The 15,112-nt window shown below is 43.8% G+C and overlaps 1 pseudogene; it reads right to left on the bottom strand.

The window, feature by feature from the left end:
• Positions 1 to 9,529: 9,529 nt before the first annotated feature.
• On the bottom strand, positions 9,530 to 11,028 carry LOC110287481 (sentrin-specific protease 2 pseudogene; annotated as a pseudogene).
• Positions 11,029 to 15,112: the final 4,084 nt, after the last annotated feature.

Raw genomic sequence — 15,112 nt, 5'->3', positions numbered from 1 at the left:
GTGGTTAAGAGCTCCAACTGCTCTTCCGAAGGTCCAGAGTTCAAATCCCAGCAACCACATGATGGCTCACAACCATCTGTAATAAGATCTGACTCCCTCTTCTGGAGTGTCTGAAGACAGCTACAGTGTACTTACATATAATAAATAAATAAATAAATCTTAAAAAAAAATGAGTCAAGCATGGTGGGAACACACCTATAACCCCGGTGCTTCAGAGCCAAAATTTGTGAGTTCAGCAACACACATGGAAGGTTTCTCAAGCAACTTTCTATTTTCTGAGTGGTGACCATGATGTTCATTGGTAACTCGTTTAATAAGTGTGGCAACTAAGTGAACATTTGTTTAAGGCACATGTTTTTTATACATTTATGCTGCATGATGTGATTCTCTCTCTCTCTGGAGTGTAATGTGTGTGTGGGGGGGGGGTGGATGTGTGGGGGTGGATTTGTGGGTATGGGGGGTGGGGGCGTGGGGGGGTGGGTGTGTGGAGGTGGGGTGGGGTGAGTGTGGGTGTGTGGGTGCAGGTATGTCTGGGTGTGTATGGGTGTGTGTGTGTGAGTGGGTGTATGTGGGTGTGTTTGTGAGTGTGGAGGTGGGGTAGAGGTATATGGGTGTGGGGGTGTGAGTGTGGGGGTGGGGGGTGTAGGGTGTGTGAATGGGGGTTTGGGTGGGTGTGTGGGGGTGTGAGTGTGGGGGTGGGGTGTAGGGTGTGTGAATGGGGGTTTGGGTGGGTGGGGGTGTGTGGGTGAGTGGGTGGGGATGTGAGTGTAGGGGTGGGGTGGGAGGTAAGTGTGTGGGTGTAGTGCTGGAGATAAAACGCAAAACCTCGCCCATGCTAGGCAAGCACTCTAGCACCAAGCTACACATACCCAACCCACAAATAGTTTTTAAAGACTCAGATACATTTCTGAGTTACCCTAAATTTCAGGTGCTGTGGGTGAGGGGGAGATGTGTCCCTCAGAGAAAGATGGGGAATGAGCCGCTGAGGGAGGGAAGGAGGGAGAGTGGTTGCAGAAATCCAGGAAATCAGTATGGCCTGCTTTCCAGAACACAGAGTGGGGTCAAGAACTGCTTATTCAAGTCCCTGTGACCATGATGAGAACACTCTTGCCCATTAGGAAAAATAAGTTGAGACACAACAGACAGGAAACAATCATGTCAGGAGGCAGGCATACGCTCCCTAATGAGCAAATACAATTTTTTTTTAAAAAGGGTTTTTTTTTTGTTTTTTGGGGTTTTTTTTTGCCAATTAGAGTAGTGAAACGGAAGCGGGTGGTAGAAGGAATGGCAATATGTCAGGCTGGGTAGAAAGGATAGAACACGGAATCGATGGCTACTGGCTGCTAACACTAAATAAATACCAGCCTTGAAAATCAAATCTGCCAGTATGCTCTGGGGAATTTCAAATGCTCATATCGTTTTATTCAGTAATCGTATTCTGGGAGTCCATTATAGGAAAATTATGAAAAAGAAAGAAGAGGCTCTATGAATGAGTCTAGACATGATTCCCAAAGCTCACTTTTCCCCCCAACCCCTGTGGTATGGCCAGTGTCTGCCTGGTACTGATGCTCAAGGGTTGCATATCTTTAAAGCAGAATCATGACTTCCTTGTTCCTTCCCAAGCCAGCTGTTTCCCACCATCTGGATAAACTGCCAACATTCTGGCCCATACCTCTGCCCTCTGCACCCAGACCTTGCAGCAGTCTCCCTGTCTCCCACCTCCCTTCTCTCTTGCTACTCCCCAGTCTGCTGCCCACCCAGCAGCCAGGATAGTGTTTTGTCTTGTTTCTTAGGCAAATGTGCTACAATGGCCCCTTGTTTGGTTTTGAAATAGGCATATTGTTATGCAGCTCACACTTGTCCCATTACGTTTTAGAAATCTTTAAAGCATCCTAAAGATAGGTGTGCTGGCTCACACCTGCGATCCCAGCACTCTGGAGACTGAGGCAGGAGGACTGAGAATTTGAGGCCAGTTTGATCTTAAAAATGAACAAAAAGACTATATCTGGGTCCCATCTAAAACTGTTCAGTCAGTCTCCTTTGCTGGCTGGAGAGAATCTTCCAGAAGTCCTGAGTTCAATTTCCAGCAACTACATGGTGGCTCACAACCATTTATCCTGGAACCGGATGCCCCCTTCTGGCATGCAGATGTACGTGCAGACAGAGCAGTCATACACATAAAATAAATCTTAAAAAAGAAAACAGCAGCTCTTAGTAGTGTGCTATATAATTCCCCACATTTTTAGTGATCTGTTGTACTCTTTTTCTCTAATGGGGTTTTGCCAGGTCTGTGCATCCATCTGTCTCTGAAGCATTCAGAGGCTCTGTTTCCAGAAGCCTCAGCCAGTCTATCCTGTCTGTTCTCTCACGGCTTCTTTTAAAATCCTGAACATCATCCCTGGCCTGATTATTTTTGTTGTTTTGGGGCTGTTTTGTTTTGTTTTGTTTTGTTTTGTTTTGTTTTGTAACAGTGTCTCACACTCCATCTCAGGCTGGCTAGGAATGCACGATGTCATCCAGACTGACCTGAAACTCATAGCAATCCTCCTGCCTCAGCTTCCTGAGTGCTAAGATTAAGACACTGGCTCTCTTTAATTTTGACTCCATCCAGTTTCATCAACAAATACCTACTCAGTCACATCTAGCCTGCAGAAGCTCTGGAGAGAGAGTCCCTATAGGAGCCCCTTGCTGTTAAGTTGCTCACAAGCCAAGGGGAGATAGAAGTGTATATGGTACCCAAAATTCCCCCACGTACTGTACTAGTTGGCTTTTGTCAACTTGACACAAACCTAGACATATCTGAAAAGAATGAATTTTAACTGAGAAAATGCCCCCATAAGGTAGGCATTGGCCTGTAGGCAAATCTGTAGGACATTTTCTTGATTACCGATTGATGTGGAAGGGCCCTTCCCCGCATTGGGCAGTGCCATCGCTGGGCAGGTGCTCCTGGGTGGTATAAGAAAACAAGGCATGAAGAGCAAGCCAGAAAACAGCACTCCTCCATGGTCTTTGCATAAGTTTCTGCCTCCAGGTTCCTGCCTTAACTTCTGGTCCCTACCAGTAGTTAAGTAATGGAAATGACCTGAGAGTTGAAAGAACAAATAAATGCTTTCCTTCCCAAGTTGCTTTTAGCAGTGCTGTATTATTACAGCAATGGAAACTCTAACTAAGACACAAGAGAGTACACACAGACATGTACATACATCTGTATACCTGTACACCCACACATGCACACACACACACACACACACACACACTGAGTCTTTCCAATCTAGACTCTACAACTCTAACCTTGTTTGTACTGCTTCAGTTCAGTTCCCTCCAGCTTCTGGAATTGGCACCAGAAAATCCTTGGAATAAAAGGCTCCACTGGCGGCTGGAGAGATGGCTCAGTTAAGAGCTCGTGCTGCTCTTGTAGACAATCTGGCTTTGATTCCCAGCACCCACCCATATCAGACTGCTCAAAACTGCCTGTAACTCCAGTTCCAGGGTATCTGTGGTCCTCTGGTCTCCCAGGGCACCGGCATGCATGTGGTACATATAAACTCAAGATCATACATACATACATACATACACATGTAAATAAATAAACCCTTTTTACTCTAAAGATTCCACTGGAGTCCCCATCACAAAATGTGTGCCTGGGTAGACTGAGTGAGCAGTAGCTCACTGTTCTTAGCGAGTGTGCATGTGCAGACTTATGCTAATGTGACCCTTGTTTCCTTTAGCTGTCTGGACCAGCTCTGACATATGATTTCTATAGGTTTTGCTAGAGGGGAACACACACTATCATCAACCATGCCACCATCAGCTTGCAGAGCTTTTGTTATGGTATCAATGCATTCTTGAAAGAAGAAAGGCTACTTCCCCACCCACCCACCCTGGAAGACAGAACCATTGAGTCTCTGGAAAACACGAGCACCCCCCTAGAGACTGTTGAGATTAATGTATTTAACTCCCCTAAAAACTCTATGAGGGATACGCTAGCATCGCCCCTGTTTTCCCTGTGATTGTGACAAATAATACTAGGTGATGAAAGTGAGATTCTTCCAGAGACGCTCTCACTGCTGTCTACAGGTGCATTGGCATTTGTATTAAGTCGCCAATGCTGTTTACTACCTGGGTCAGGTAGCCTCCCAAGATAAGCCCAACAGCGGGTTAGAAGAAGCAAAACTCTACGACACCAAAATGATCCACATGAATCTAGTGACTAGGTCAAGTAGGCCTCAAAGTCAATTTTGGGAAAAGCGTTTGTTTTGTTGAGATCACAAAAGAGAGGCCTGTGTGACATGCCTGTGTGACATGGCGCTGTCTTGAAACACCGTTGACCTAATAATCCTGACCCCTAAGGAGGTCAGGACTGTTTGCAGATTTCCAATCTGGAACAAGTCTCCCTACCCACCAAGGCCCATGATTAATTCAGTTTATTTCAGGATGTCATCTCAGTGGAGCAAAGGCTACTGCTTCAACATGGCACAGCTGCCAGTACAGCCAAACTGCTATCAGGCCTTGGGGCAGACACACAAATCCTGTTGCTGTGATAAAATACCCCGACAAAAGCAACTAGAGGGAGAAAGGCTTTGTTTCAACTTACAGTTCAGGGGTACAGTCCATCATGACAGGGACCACAGCAGCAGGAGCTTAAAACAATTAGTCACAGTCACAGTCAGGAAGCAGAGGGGATGTGTGCTTGTCTCTTCATTTTTTTCCCACCTTAGCCAAGCAAGGCCTTAGATAGGGCATAAAGGTTCTTCAATGCTCCTCCCCAGAGGTCTTGAGTTCTACATGACACTGATATAGCTCCACAGGTGGTTAAAGGCATGGCCTATATGGGTCAACAGCCCATGCACCTACAGCCAAGGGCAGAGGTCAGAAAGCTATAAGCATGAAACCTGAAAAAGGTATTCTACTCAGCAGGGAGACCACACACTGGGCTTGGCCCCACCTTACAGCTATTGACCCAGGTGCTAGCAAAACACACTGAAGTACTGGCTTCGTCCCAGAATCACTTTCATCTTTTTATAGACTCAAGCCCAGAGAAAGAAGCCACCCACTCTTAGGGTGAGTGTTCTCACCTCAATTAATTTAATCAACATAATCTCTTATTAGCATGCTCAGAGTCTAAGTAAGCCCTCAGAGGTGTCCCTGGAGGCTCATTGTCTTAGATAATTCCAGCTACTGTCACACTGATAATAAACACTGACCACAACGAGTGCCTGAGGTACTCGGTTTTTTTTTTTTTTTCCATTAACTCATTATTCTCACAGTGCTTCATTTTACTCGAGCTGGGTCTTGGACCTAGAGTATCAAGTATGTTGGGAAAATTTTTGTCACTTGAGCCACACCCCTTGTTGCCCCAGGAAAAGAAACTAAAGCAGGGACATGGTCAGCGGGAGTGTTGGCTGGTCCTCTCGCCTTAGAGGGAAGTTTGCTGGTTATGCAAGCTCAAACTGCAAGTCCTAAGCCAGCAAGAGGGATCAGCAAGTTCAAGCACCTGTCAGCAAGTGTGGGGACCTGAGTTCAACCACCTAGTGGGACCCACAGAGTGAATGGAAGAATTAGCTCTCAGGCAAGGTGGTCTCTGATCTCCATATGTGCAGACATGCATCCACACCCGCATGCACCCGCAACTGAATGAAGTCTTTTTAACTGTATGCTTCTATAAAATAAAGAAAACAAGTTACATAAACACTTTTAGTCCAAAAAGGAAGTACCAAGGCATAAAAATAATCAGACCAAAGCAAAAGCAGAATTTAGCAGTATAAAACTAAATTCTATAGCTCAAGGTCCAACATCTGGGCTCAAAGGGGCTTGAGTAATACCACTTCTCCAGCTCTGCCAGCCCCAAGCACATAAGGATACTTTCTTCGGCTGTCTCCGTTCTACGCTTGAAGCTCTCCTTGGCAGATAGCCATATCTGGGAGTCTCAAACTGAGGCTTCACCTGAACAATGGTCTCCCAGGGCCTCTCTGCAGGACCTCAGACCCTGCCTTAGGGCCCTACCCCTCGGCTGTTTTCCACGAACCCCTTCAATTTTGCATGCTTTGTGCCTTCAACCAGTACCATCTGGGTCATGTTTACATTGACAAGTTTTACATTGACAAGTTTAGTTTGGGATGTAGCCTGCCCACCTTGGACCACAGCTGGGTCGGTTTCTGTCTTCTGGCTTTGAGGAAGCAAGCATTCCTATTGTTCCAGGACACATAGAAACTTCCACCTCATGGGTGCTGCTCGCTTGAACAATCCCACCTGCTGCTTCAGCCACCAGTGTGATCAGCAAACACGGAATTTGGGGGATGGGAGTTGGTTTTTCTCTGTGTAGCCCTGGCTGTCCTGAAACTCACTCTGTAGACCAGGTTGTGCTCAAAGGCACAGAAATCCATCTGCTTCTGCCTCCTAAATATCACAGCAACACATCAGCCAGCGGTCTGATCTCTGATAAAATCCTTGCTCTCTTTTGAAACATTTGGTCCTTCATTAACTGTTTACTTTCAGGCTTCAAAGTCCCTGCAAAGATGGCCCATTAAGCTCTGCCTCCAGCATACAACAGCTTTCCCGGCCCATAATCCCAAATGTTTCCATGTTCCTTTCTTAAAGAGCAATCTAAGATGAGTCTGGGGGGGTGATGCTTGTTGCTGCCCACCTGGAATGATATCCAACAACTCATGAGAGTGTTCTTCACTACCGAAGAGTGAGAGGATAATGCAGGAAGCCAGAAAGAATGTCCCCTCAGACACGGGGTGTACCATCGATTGATCAGGCTGTCATCAACAGCAGGTTTCCCCTGACTAGACCTGACTGGGACTTTAATACAGCAGAAGGCCCACTTTGCTCTTCCAAAGACTGCATTGCCTTTACTGAAGACCAGCTACATCAAATGGCACACCATGTGAATATGATGAGTCGTCCTATGAAGGAACAGAGCCATCTGCAATACAACTGCTGTTTGGAAACTTCATCTTCTTACTGAGCTTGGCTGTCTGCTACATGCTCCCTGTGGAGTGGAACATCCACAAACATTTTAAAGCTCAGCTTTGTGTCCCACCAAAGGTGTTGAGGACTGAACACATGGACTCACACATCATACATGGGTAATCTCTCCCATTTACCACCGAGCTTCAGGTTTTTCAGCCATCTCTCCAGTATACACATTAAGCATTTGAAAATAGACACTACTGATATTGGATAATAGCAAGGTTCGGAAGACCTTCCAGAGGATTTCTAGGATCTTCTGTCCTCAAGGAATCCATTACAGACGTCTACTTGCAGAAAAAGCAAGAATGGCTGATTAGGAAAAAACATAATCCCAAGGGAGGAGTTGGGCAGGAGGAAAGAGATAAGATGGAAAACCATTCTGTCATAAAGGACCTGGGCTCTTCTGGCTCACAGCCACCCATCCTGGCTTCTCTTAATGGGGCCCTGGGTGCAACTTGGATCCTTACACTTACTGGCAAGTACTTGGCCAACTGAGCCATTCCCCCAACTCTCTGTTGTCTTTTCTATACATCCTCAAGCTGCTATAGACAAAAGAGAATTGAGACATTTTCTCTCCCTACATCTGGGCCAAACTATGAAGATACTGTTTCCTTTCCCAGTGTCAGCCTCTGTCTGTGGTAGGGGTCAGGAGTGAACCTGCCTGACTTCCCATTTACAGTAAATCAGAGTAGCTTCAATGACAAGTGGTCCCATGTACATCAATACGTTTCTCCATTGTTCCCACTCTACAGCTCAGCTGGACACTGCTCAACTGAGCTGCACATATATTCTCCCTCTACAACCCACGATAAAGGAGTGGATGCTCTCTGGAACATTCCTGCTTCACTGCAGAGGCCCAGAACAGAGTAACAATCACTGGCGGGCACAGTGTTTCTAAGGCTTAAGCTGGTGAGTCACACCCTCAACACCTACTTCTCAGGTCACCTCACAAACCAGGTTTTATCACTATGCCATAAAAGAAACAGGAGACACCAGACCTTGTGAAATGTTTAAATAACTTTAAACTTTATTAAGTAAAAATTGCATAAACACAACCATAAGATAATGAATGGAAAAGTTAAATACAAACTATTACATGTAAAATAGATTATTATATAACTGGCGGTTTCAACCGTAAATACTAAATCCCCAATTTTCCACAGTGGGAATATTAATCTAATGAGAAAAAAAATCTCAATTTCATCTTAATATATACCAAAACTTTTTAAGAAAAAAAATTAATTGAATAGGGCTTTTCAAAAAAATAACAATTCAATACAGCAATAGATGGGGTTTGTATTCAGTGAGACTTGAGATAGAAATGGACTTTTGCCATTATAGTTACTTCAAATCAACTTCCAAAACTAAGGCAGCTCTGGGAAAGAATGAGCCTTTAAGTGACCATGGTGCTTTTCTTACTGGTCCTGGAGTCCAGTCAGTAGCTTGGCTGCAGTTCTACATCCTGTACAGGTCCAGCAGAGTACGGTGGTGCAGAACAGCACCAAGTCTCTGCAACTCATTTCCATTTCTCATACTATTTTCAAACTTTAAAAAAAAATAAGAAAACATTAAAAAAAAAAACACCACTATTCCCTGCTTCAATTTAACAGCTTACAGTCCAGCATTAGAGATGCTAGTGAAGGGCTTCTGCCTCTTCTTGCTGATGTCCCTCCAGGCACCGTGATGAGCATTCCTTTCAGAAATAGACACTTCCAACAAGGACTGGAGGATGGGAAATGACAATGGCCAAGGTTTGCAAGTGAGTTAAGGAAAACAATTGGTGGAGTGGGGGCAGGAAGACAAAAACAAAACAAACAAAAACAAAACAAATAACAAAACCAAAAACACAAATAACAAACAACAAAACCAAAAACATTTTTAAAAACCAACATAAAACAAAAACAAAACCACAAACAAAAGAAACCAAAACCCAAAACACGAACAAAAACAACAAATGATCAAAAAACACAAACAAAAAATGTAAAACAAAAAACAAAAAAATAAACAAAACACAAACAAAAAACCAAAACCACAAAAAACAAACAAGAAATCACAAACAAAACACACAAAAAACAAAAAATACAAAGCAAAAACAACAAAACAAAACACAAGCAAAAAAAAAAAAAGAAAACCAAACAGAAAAAAAACAAAAAACCCCAAAACTCAATGAAACATTAAACAAAAACAAAACAAAACAAACAAACACACACACAAACAAAAACAAAAAAAAAAGAAAGCAAAAAAGCAAAATAAAACAAAAAACATGAATTCATTTAATTCCAGCATTAAAACAGTATTTCTTGAACACGTGGTCTCCTGTGGTTTGGGCAGCAGCAGTTTCTAAGCTTGCAATAGTTGCACACATCCTAGAGATGGCATTAGGGCATCAGTCCCACATCCCACGTTAGGACTATATTGAAGAGAGTGGGCTTCATCCAGTGAGACAGCTCAGTACCTGTTTTATATCTCTTCAACTCATCCTACCTGAGGTATATTAGAAACAGCGATGGAAAAGAACAGGGATGGGGGAACCATAGCAACCAGGTGGATGTTGTTACAGTAATTGACTGTGCAGGATTTTTCCCAGACCATCCTCTTCCTGGAGGTGGGAATGTGTTGCTGAGAAAAGGTCACAGGCTGGTCCCTAGCGATGTAATCTGCATATTTACAGGTAAACATTCCACAGTCACTCCCATTCAGTTGCAGAGCAATCTCCTCCGATGTCACACTGTACAGCTTCCACTCCAAAGGGTCCAGCTCAATGTCCCTGCGTGTCTTGCTCTCGTTTTGTAAATATTGGAAGATGGTCTCACAGATAGACTTCCCTGTCTGTCCCATGGAATCGAGGTATACAATACTTCATTTTCTTAAATCGATTACCACCAGGCTCCAATGTACCATCTGGTGAATAGGCACCAAAATGAGTTCTTTTTCAAAGAGACTGATACCTCGAGTCCATCTTTTCACAGAACTGTAACCACTATGCTTTAGCGTGGGGTAAAAGAAAGTGCTAAAGACATGAAGAGCCGGGTAGCCTTGGTTTTCATTTCTCTCAACCATAAGGTTCATGTAGAAATTGATGACCTCATCATTGAGCCACTGACCGTTCTCCAGGGTCTGGATATCTCCTCTGGTGATTTGCAACCTGAATCTGGAACTTAGGATTTCCTCTTGGGGTCCTGGACCCAGTGCATTCTCAATTTCCTTCTCCATGTCCTCTGTAATATCAAGAATTTGATCCATTTCTCTGCCCTTTTCTTGGTCTGTGAGAGGCTTTTTCTCTGCTGCAAGTACTGCCATCTTGTTGGGGAGTAAGCTATTGCCTCTGCCGCTATCCAGGATGATCTGAGCCCATGTTCCCAGCTCCACGCTGTTCCCCCTTCTTCCTTCACCCTTTACACAACCTTTCTTCTCTGTAACAGATTTCTCCTCAGAACACCACTTCTCTCTCCCCTCTGGTGAAAGACATTCTTTTAGAGTAACAACAGTAGATGGTTCTCGATCTCTCTGAGTTGGTTCTGATCCATGACTGCCTCCTGACTCGCCCCCTTTGATCTTCCAGGTGTTTGTAAGGATAGGCTGAGGCCTGTGTGGGTCTGACCTCACATCTTGGTCGCACTGAAGGTGTTGAAGCAATCTTCTGTACTTTTCCTTTGGGGGCTTTGTTCGTTTTCCTCCATGGCGGAATAGGGCCGCTTGCGACCCTTGCCACCATCAGCAGGCTTCCTCCCAGTTACGGCCTGCTCTGGAGGACCTTCGGTCAACTCTAGGGGTTTTAGTTGGTTTGGAGTCTCTTCCTGGGGTTTCCATACCTGACCCTTGCTAGGCTGTTCTCTCAGAAGCTCTAGGTCTTGAGGCTCCTGAGGGGTCTTCTGAGCCTTGCCGGGCTCTTTAAATACCATCCCTCTTCCATCCTGGCATTTCCTTTTTGGACCTTGTCCCAAAACTTCAGACTCTATCCCTGTCCCACTTTCATCTTGGTATTTCCGTTTTTGCCCTTTTCCTGAAGCTTTCAGGCTTCATCGCCAACCCAGGCGGTTTAGGTTGCCACATGGAGAACTGCTTGGACTGCTGAGGGTGTTGACTCCAGTATAGTACTGCCTTTCTAATTTCCAAGCGAAAGCAACCTTATGCCTGGCTCTGGGTGGGTACTCTTGGGTCGTTCACTCTGATGTCCAAAGAATCACTTCTTCCAGTAGATGGTTGGTCCAAGGTCGCGAACCTATGAGGCTCCTTTATAAACAGTTGACTTTGCAGGTCAGGGTCAGTCAAAGAATGGAGATAATTAAGCTGTCAATATCAGAGACTGATTGAATAGTCAGAGGTTGGCAATTCACCAGGGGTCCACTCTGGAAAACCCGGAGGAGTTCTAAGAATACTTCCTCAGAAGTATCCTTCTTGGGTGCTGTAACCAGCTAAATATCCAAAACTTCAAAATCGGACTAATCGTCCTAGTTAATCACTAGTAAGACACCAGGCCTAAGCCTAGCAGCTAACACATTGGAGGCAACCTCACGAATGATGATGTTTAACTCAGAGGGTTGCCCCTAAAAACAGCCTTCAAGGTTCCATAGCTGGTTGTGATGCCACCTGAAAGAACGATAAGCAACCTTTTTGGAGGGTGGAAGCCCTCCCCAACTTCAACTTGGTCCAGGGTTTCAAAGCACTCCTTTGCCCGAGTGGCAAGTTTGAATGTATTGATATATATCACAGTTCTTCGGCAAAACACAGGGTTACTTACCTAAATGCTCTCAGCATAGTTCAGCTGGTCCTGACTAGTATGTTTGTCTTTTAGGACGCTGGCCCATCATGGTCAATTATAGAAATTATAGTGCCCTTCAAAATATCTTCTCCCACATAATATGCTTGCTAATTACAAAGAATAAATAGAATTTTACAGTTATAAAACCTAGTAGGTAGTGTTGTGTGACAAAATTTGTTTCTCCTCTGCATAAGGAGCCCAGGACAGACCAATGTGCCCATACCACCAAAGTCCTACTTGGTGAACCAATAAGTTTTATTGGGGTTACTTATAGGAATATGGGTGAGGGGTTGGTTACAGGAGCAGAAATGACTCAAAGACAGCTGCATCGCCAAAGCCTACCCAGTGTAGGTGACAGCTCACAAAAGCTGGGAACCTGGAGAAACTGCACAGGGTGTAGATGGATCAAAGGGCTGGAGAATGTCCATTCCAGGTGCCTCAGTTGGTCTAAACTTCTTCCAGACAGCTGGTATGAGGGTGGCTCTTTTGAGAGTCTTCTTTGCAGCTCAGCTTCCTTTCATCTGAGAGGGACTCTCGGCTTTTATTGCCCTCTGGCAGGGAAGGAGCCTAGTGATTCTGATCAATTTCAGGGACCATTTTGAGATCTTTTGTTGCCTTCCTGCCTGAGCGGCTTCCTTTCAGACCGAATGAAGGGTGGAATGGTTCAGTGTTTCAATATTGGCGGAAACTTGCAAAACTGGGACCAATTCACCAAGGATCAATCCCAAAGAGAATAAATACAATCTCACCATTGTCAATAGGCTCCATTGAGAAAGATACATCACTATTTCAGTTACAATCCTAGCAATACCATAAGCCCTGAACTCCTCCCTAGAAAACAGTAGGAAGAATTCAACTGTAGCTGTAGTTACAGAGTTGGGTGTTTTCTGTGGGTCCTGGAATCTGAACTCCAGCCACCATGATTAAACAGCAAGCACTTCACCCTCTGGTCCGTTTCAACCTCCCCACCCCCCACCTTGAGCATATCTTTGATCTACTCTCAAAGGTATGAAGATATTTTTACAAAAATGTGAGAAAAGAATTGAGACACATACTGTTTGTTTTTTTTCCACTGAAAATATTAACAAAATGTTTACATGTATCTATACCAATGATTTACTGTAAGAAAAAAATGTACTTTTTTTTCTGTAAAAGTTTTGAATTTCTTGTGATTGTTATTTTCCCAGGTATCATTTTGTTTGTACCAGGCTTCTTTCTCTTCTTTCTAATTACACCTTTGAGGGATTTGTTCCCATACCAAGAAAAAATTTGAAACTACCACATTGGTCTTACATTGCTGAATAACCTAGCAGGGCTGCCTTTATGATGGTGAACATTGTGTTTAGAGGATGCATTTATTGTGCTAGGCTTGTAAAAACAAAATTGTTTTTAGGTTGCATAAGCCCTGAAGAAATTACTCTATCTTGAATGTACCCTGTCAGGTAGCCTGAGATGGACCACTTCCTGGTACCATTGAGGTACTCTTTAAAAAATTGCTGAATGTTGCAAAATATTTCAGTGCCACAGCTATTCATACAAAGTGATGGGTCACAAGATTAAACAGGCTAATGGTTTAGTTCTGCTTTTTACAAACTGCCTGCTTGCTTGCATGTCTGAGGCATCTGTTGGACATGTCACTGAATCAAGTCTTGCCTGCTCTGGGAGAAGATATGAGTTACTTTAGCTTCCCAAAATTGTTACTTTGTAGATTTTGCCTATATAATCCTTTAGCTAGCAACAGTCCCAGCCTTATCTAGAGAATTCTCTCTTTGTTGGCTCCGGTCAGTCTTTTAATAAAAATGCCTCTTATTTACTAAAAGCAAAAAAAAAAAAAAAAAAAAAAGCAGTCTAAGACAATAAAAAACTGACATGGTCAGGCCCATCACAGCAACAGCTCAATTCCTCTGTACCAATTTCTGTCCCACTTTCATTTCTGTCGCTGTGATAAAATTCCCTGACAGAAAGCAGCCTAGAGGGGAAAGGCTTTATTTGCCTTACAACTCCAGGTTACAGTCCATTATTTCTGGGAGTCAAGTCAGGACCATAAAGCCTCATGTCCACAGTCAAGAAGAGAGAGAAAATAAACACATAGGGCCTTGTGTGCTTGCTGCTTATGCTCAGCTGGCTTTCTTCACTTTTACACAGTTCAGGATCCAGCCTGTAAAATGCTGCTGTCCACAATGGACAGAATCTTGAACTGTAAAAGAGTAGACAGACAGATGGTCATAGATAGATAGATAGATAGATAGATAGATAGATAGATAGATAGATAGATAGATAGATCGATCCATGGATGCATGGACAGATGAATGGTCAGACGGACATAGAAATGCAGGACTAGCAAGATAGCTCAGCAGGTAAAGGTGCTTGCTAGCAGTGGTTATGAGCACTTCCAGAGAACCTGGGTTTGATTTCCAGTCCCCACATGTTGGCTCACAACTGTCTGTAATCCAGTTCCAAGGCACTTGACGCCCCCTCCTTTGGCCTCTGAGGGCATCAGGCATGCAAATGGTACACAAACACACATTAGGCAAAACACACAAAGTAATAAAATAATCTTTAAAATTAAAAAATGGACAAAGAAAGCAGGCATGAATGATCAGTAGTTCAAGGTCAGCCCAGGATGCACAGCAAGTTTGAGGAAAGGCCATGCTACTTGAGACCCTGTCTCAAACAAACAAACATGGCAATGGACAAAGAACATGAAAAGACATTTCACTGAAGTTGTCTATGGATGGCAAACCTATGCAAATCCATTCAACCTCACTCATCTTACTGCATACCCAAAGAAAGATGCACACAAGTTAAAGGTAAAATGACAGGGCACAGGGGGCTGGAAGGATGCTTTAGTAGTCTGCAACCCAGGAATTTGATGTCTTCTAACCTACATGGACAGAAGAACATGTGTAAGTGTACTAACACAGACACATACATACAAATAAAAGAAAAACTTTAAATCATTTTTAAAGTAAAAAGTGATGCATGCCTTTAATCCCAGCACGCAGAAAGCAGAGGCAGGGGGATCTCTGTGAATTCAAAGCCAGTCTGGTCTACATAGAGTAGTTGCAGGCCAGCTGGGGATATATAGTGAGACCCTGCATCAAAGGAAAAGAAAAGTAAAAAGATGGAAAAGTACAATGGCTAATTGTGGTTGCCACATTGACAGGATCTAGAATCAACTAAGAGAGAAGCCACCTGTGTGAGAGATTTTCTTGATCAAGTTATTTGTTTTTTTTTATTTTGATTTTATGCATGTGGGTGTTTTGCCTGCGTGTAGATCTGTATACCACTTGCATGACTGGTGCCTGCAGAGGCCAAAAGGTGTGAGATCCCCTGGTACAAGACAGTTATGAGCCATAATAGCCAGTTCAGTGT

Source organism: Mus caroli, unplaced genomic scaffold, assembly GCF_978045245.1.
Source record: "Mus caroli unplaced genomic scaffold, Mus_caroli_1 scaffold_5, whole genome shotgun sequence".
Lineage (NCBI taxonomy): Eukaryota > Metazoa > Chordata > Mammalia > Rodentia > Muridae > Mus > Mus caroli.
Note: the sequence above shows the minus strand (reverse complement) of the source record. Positions and strands in the feature narration are given on the sequence as shown.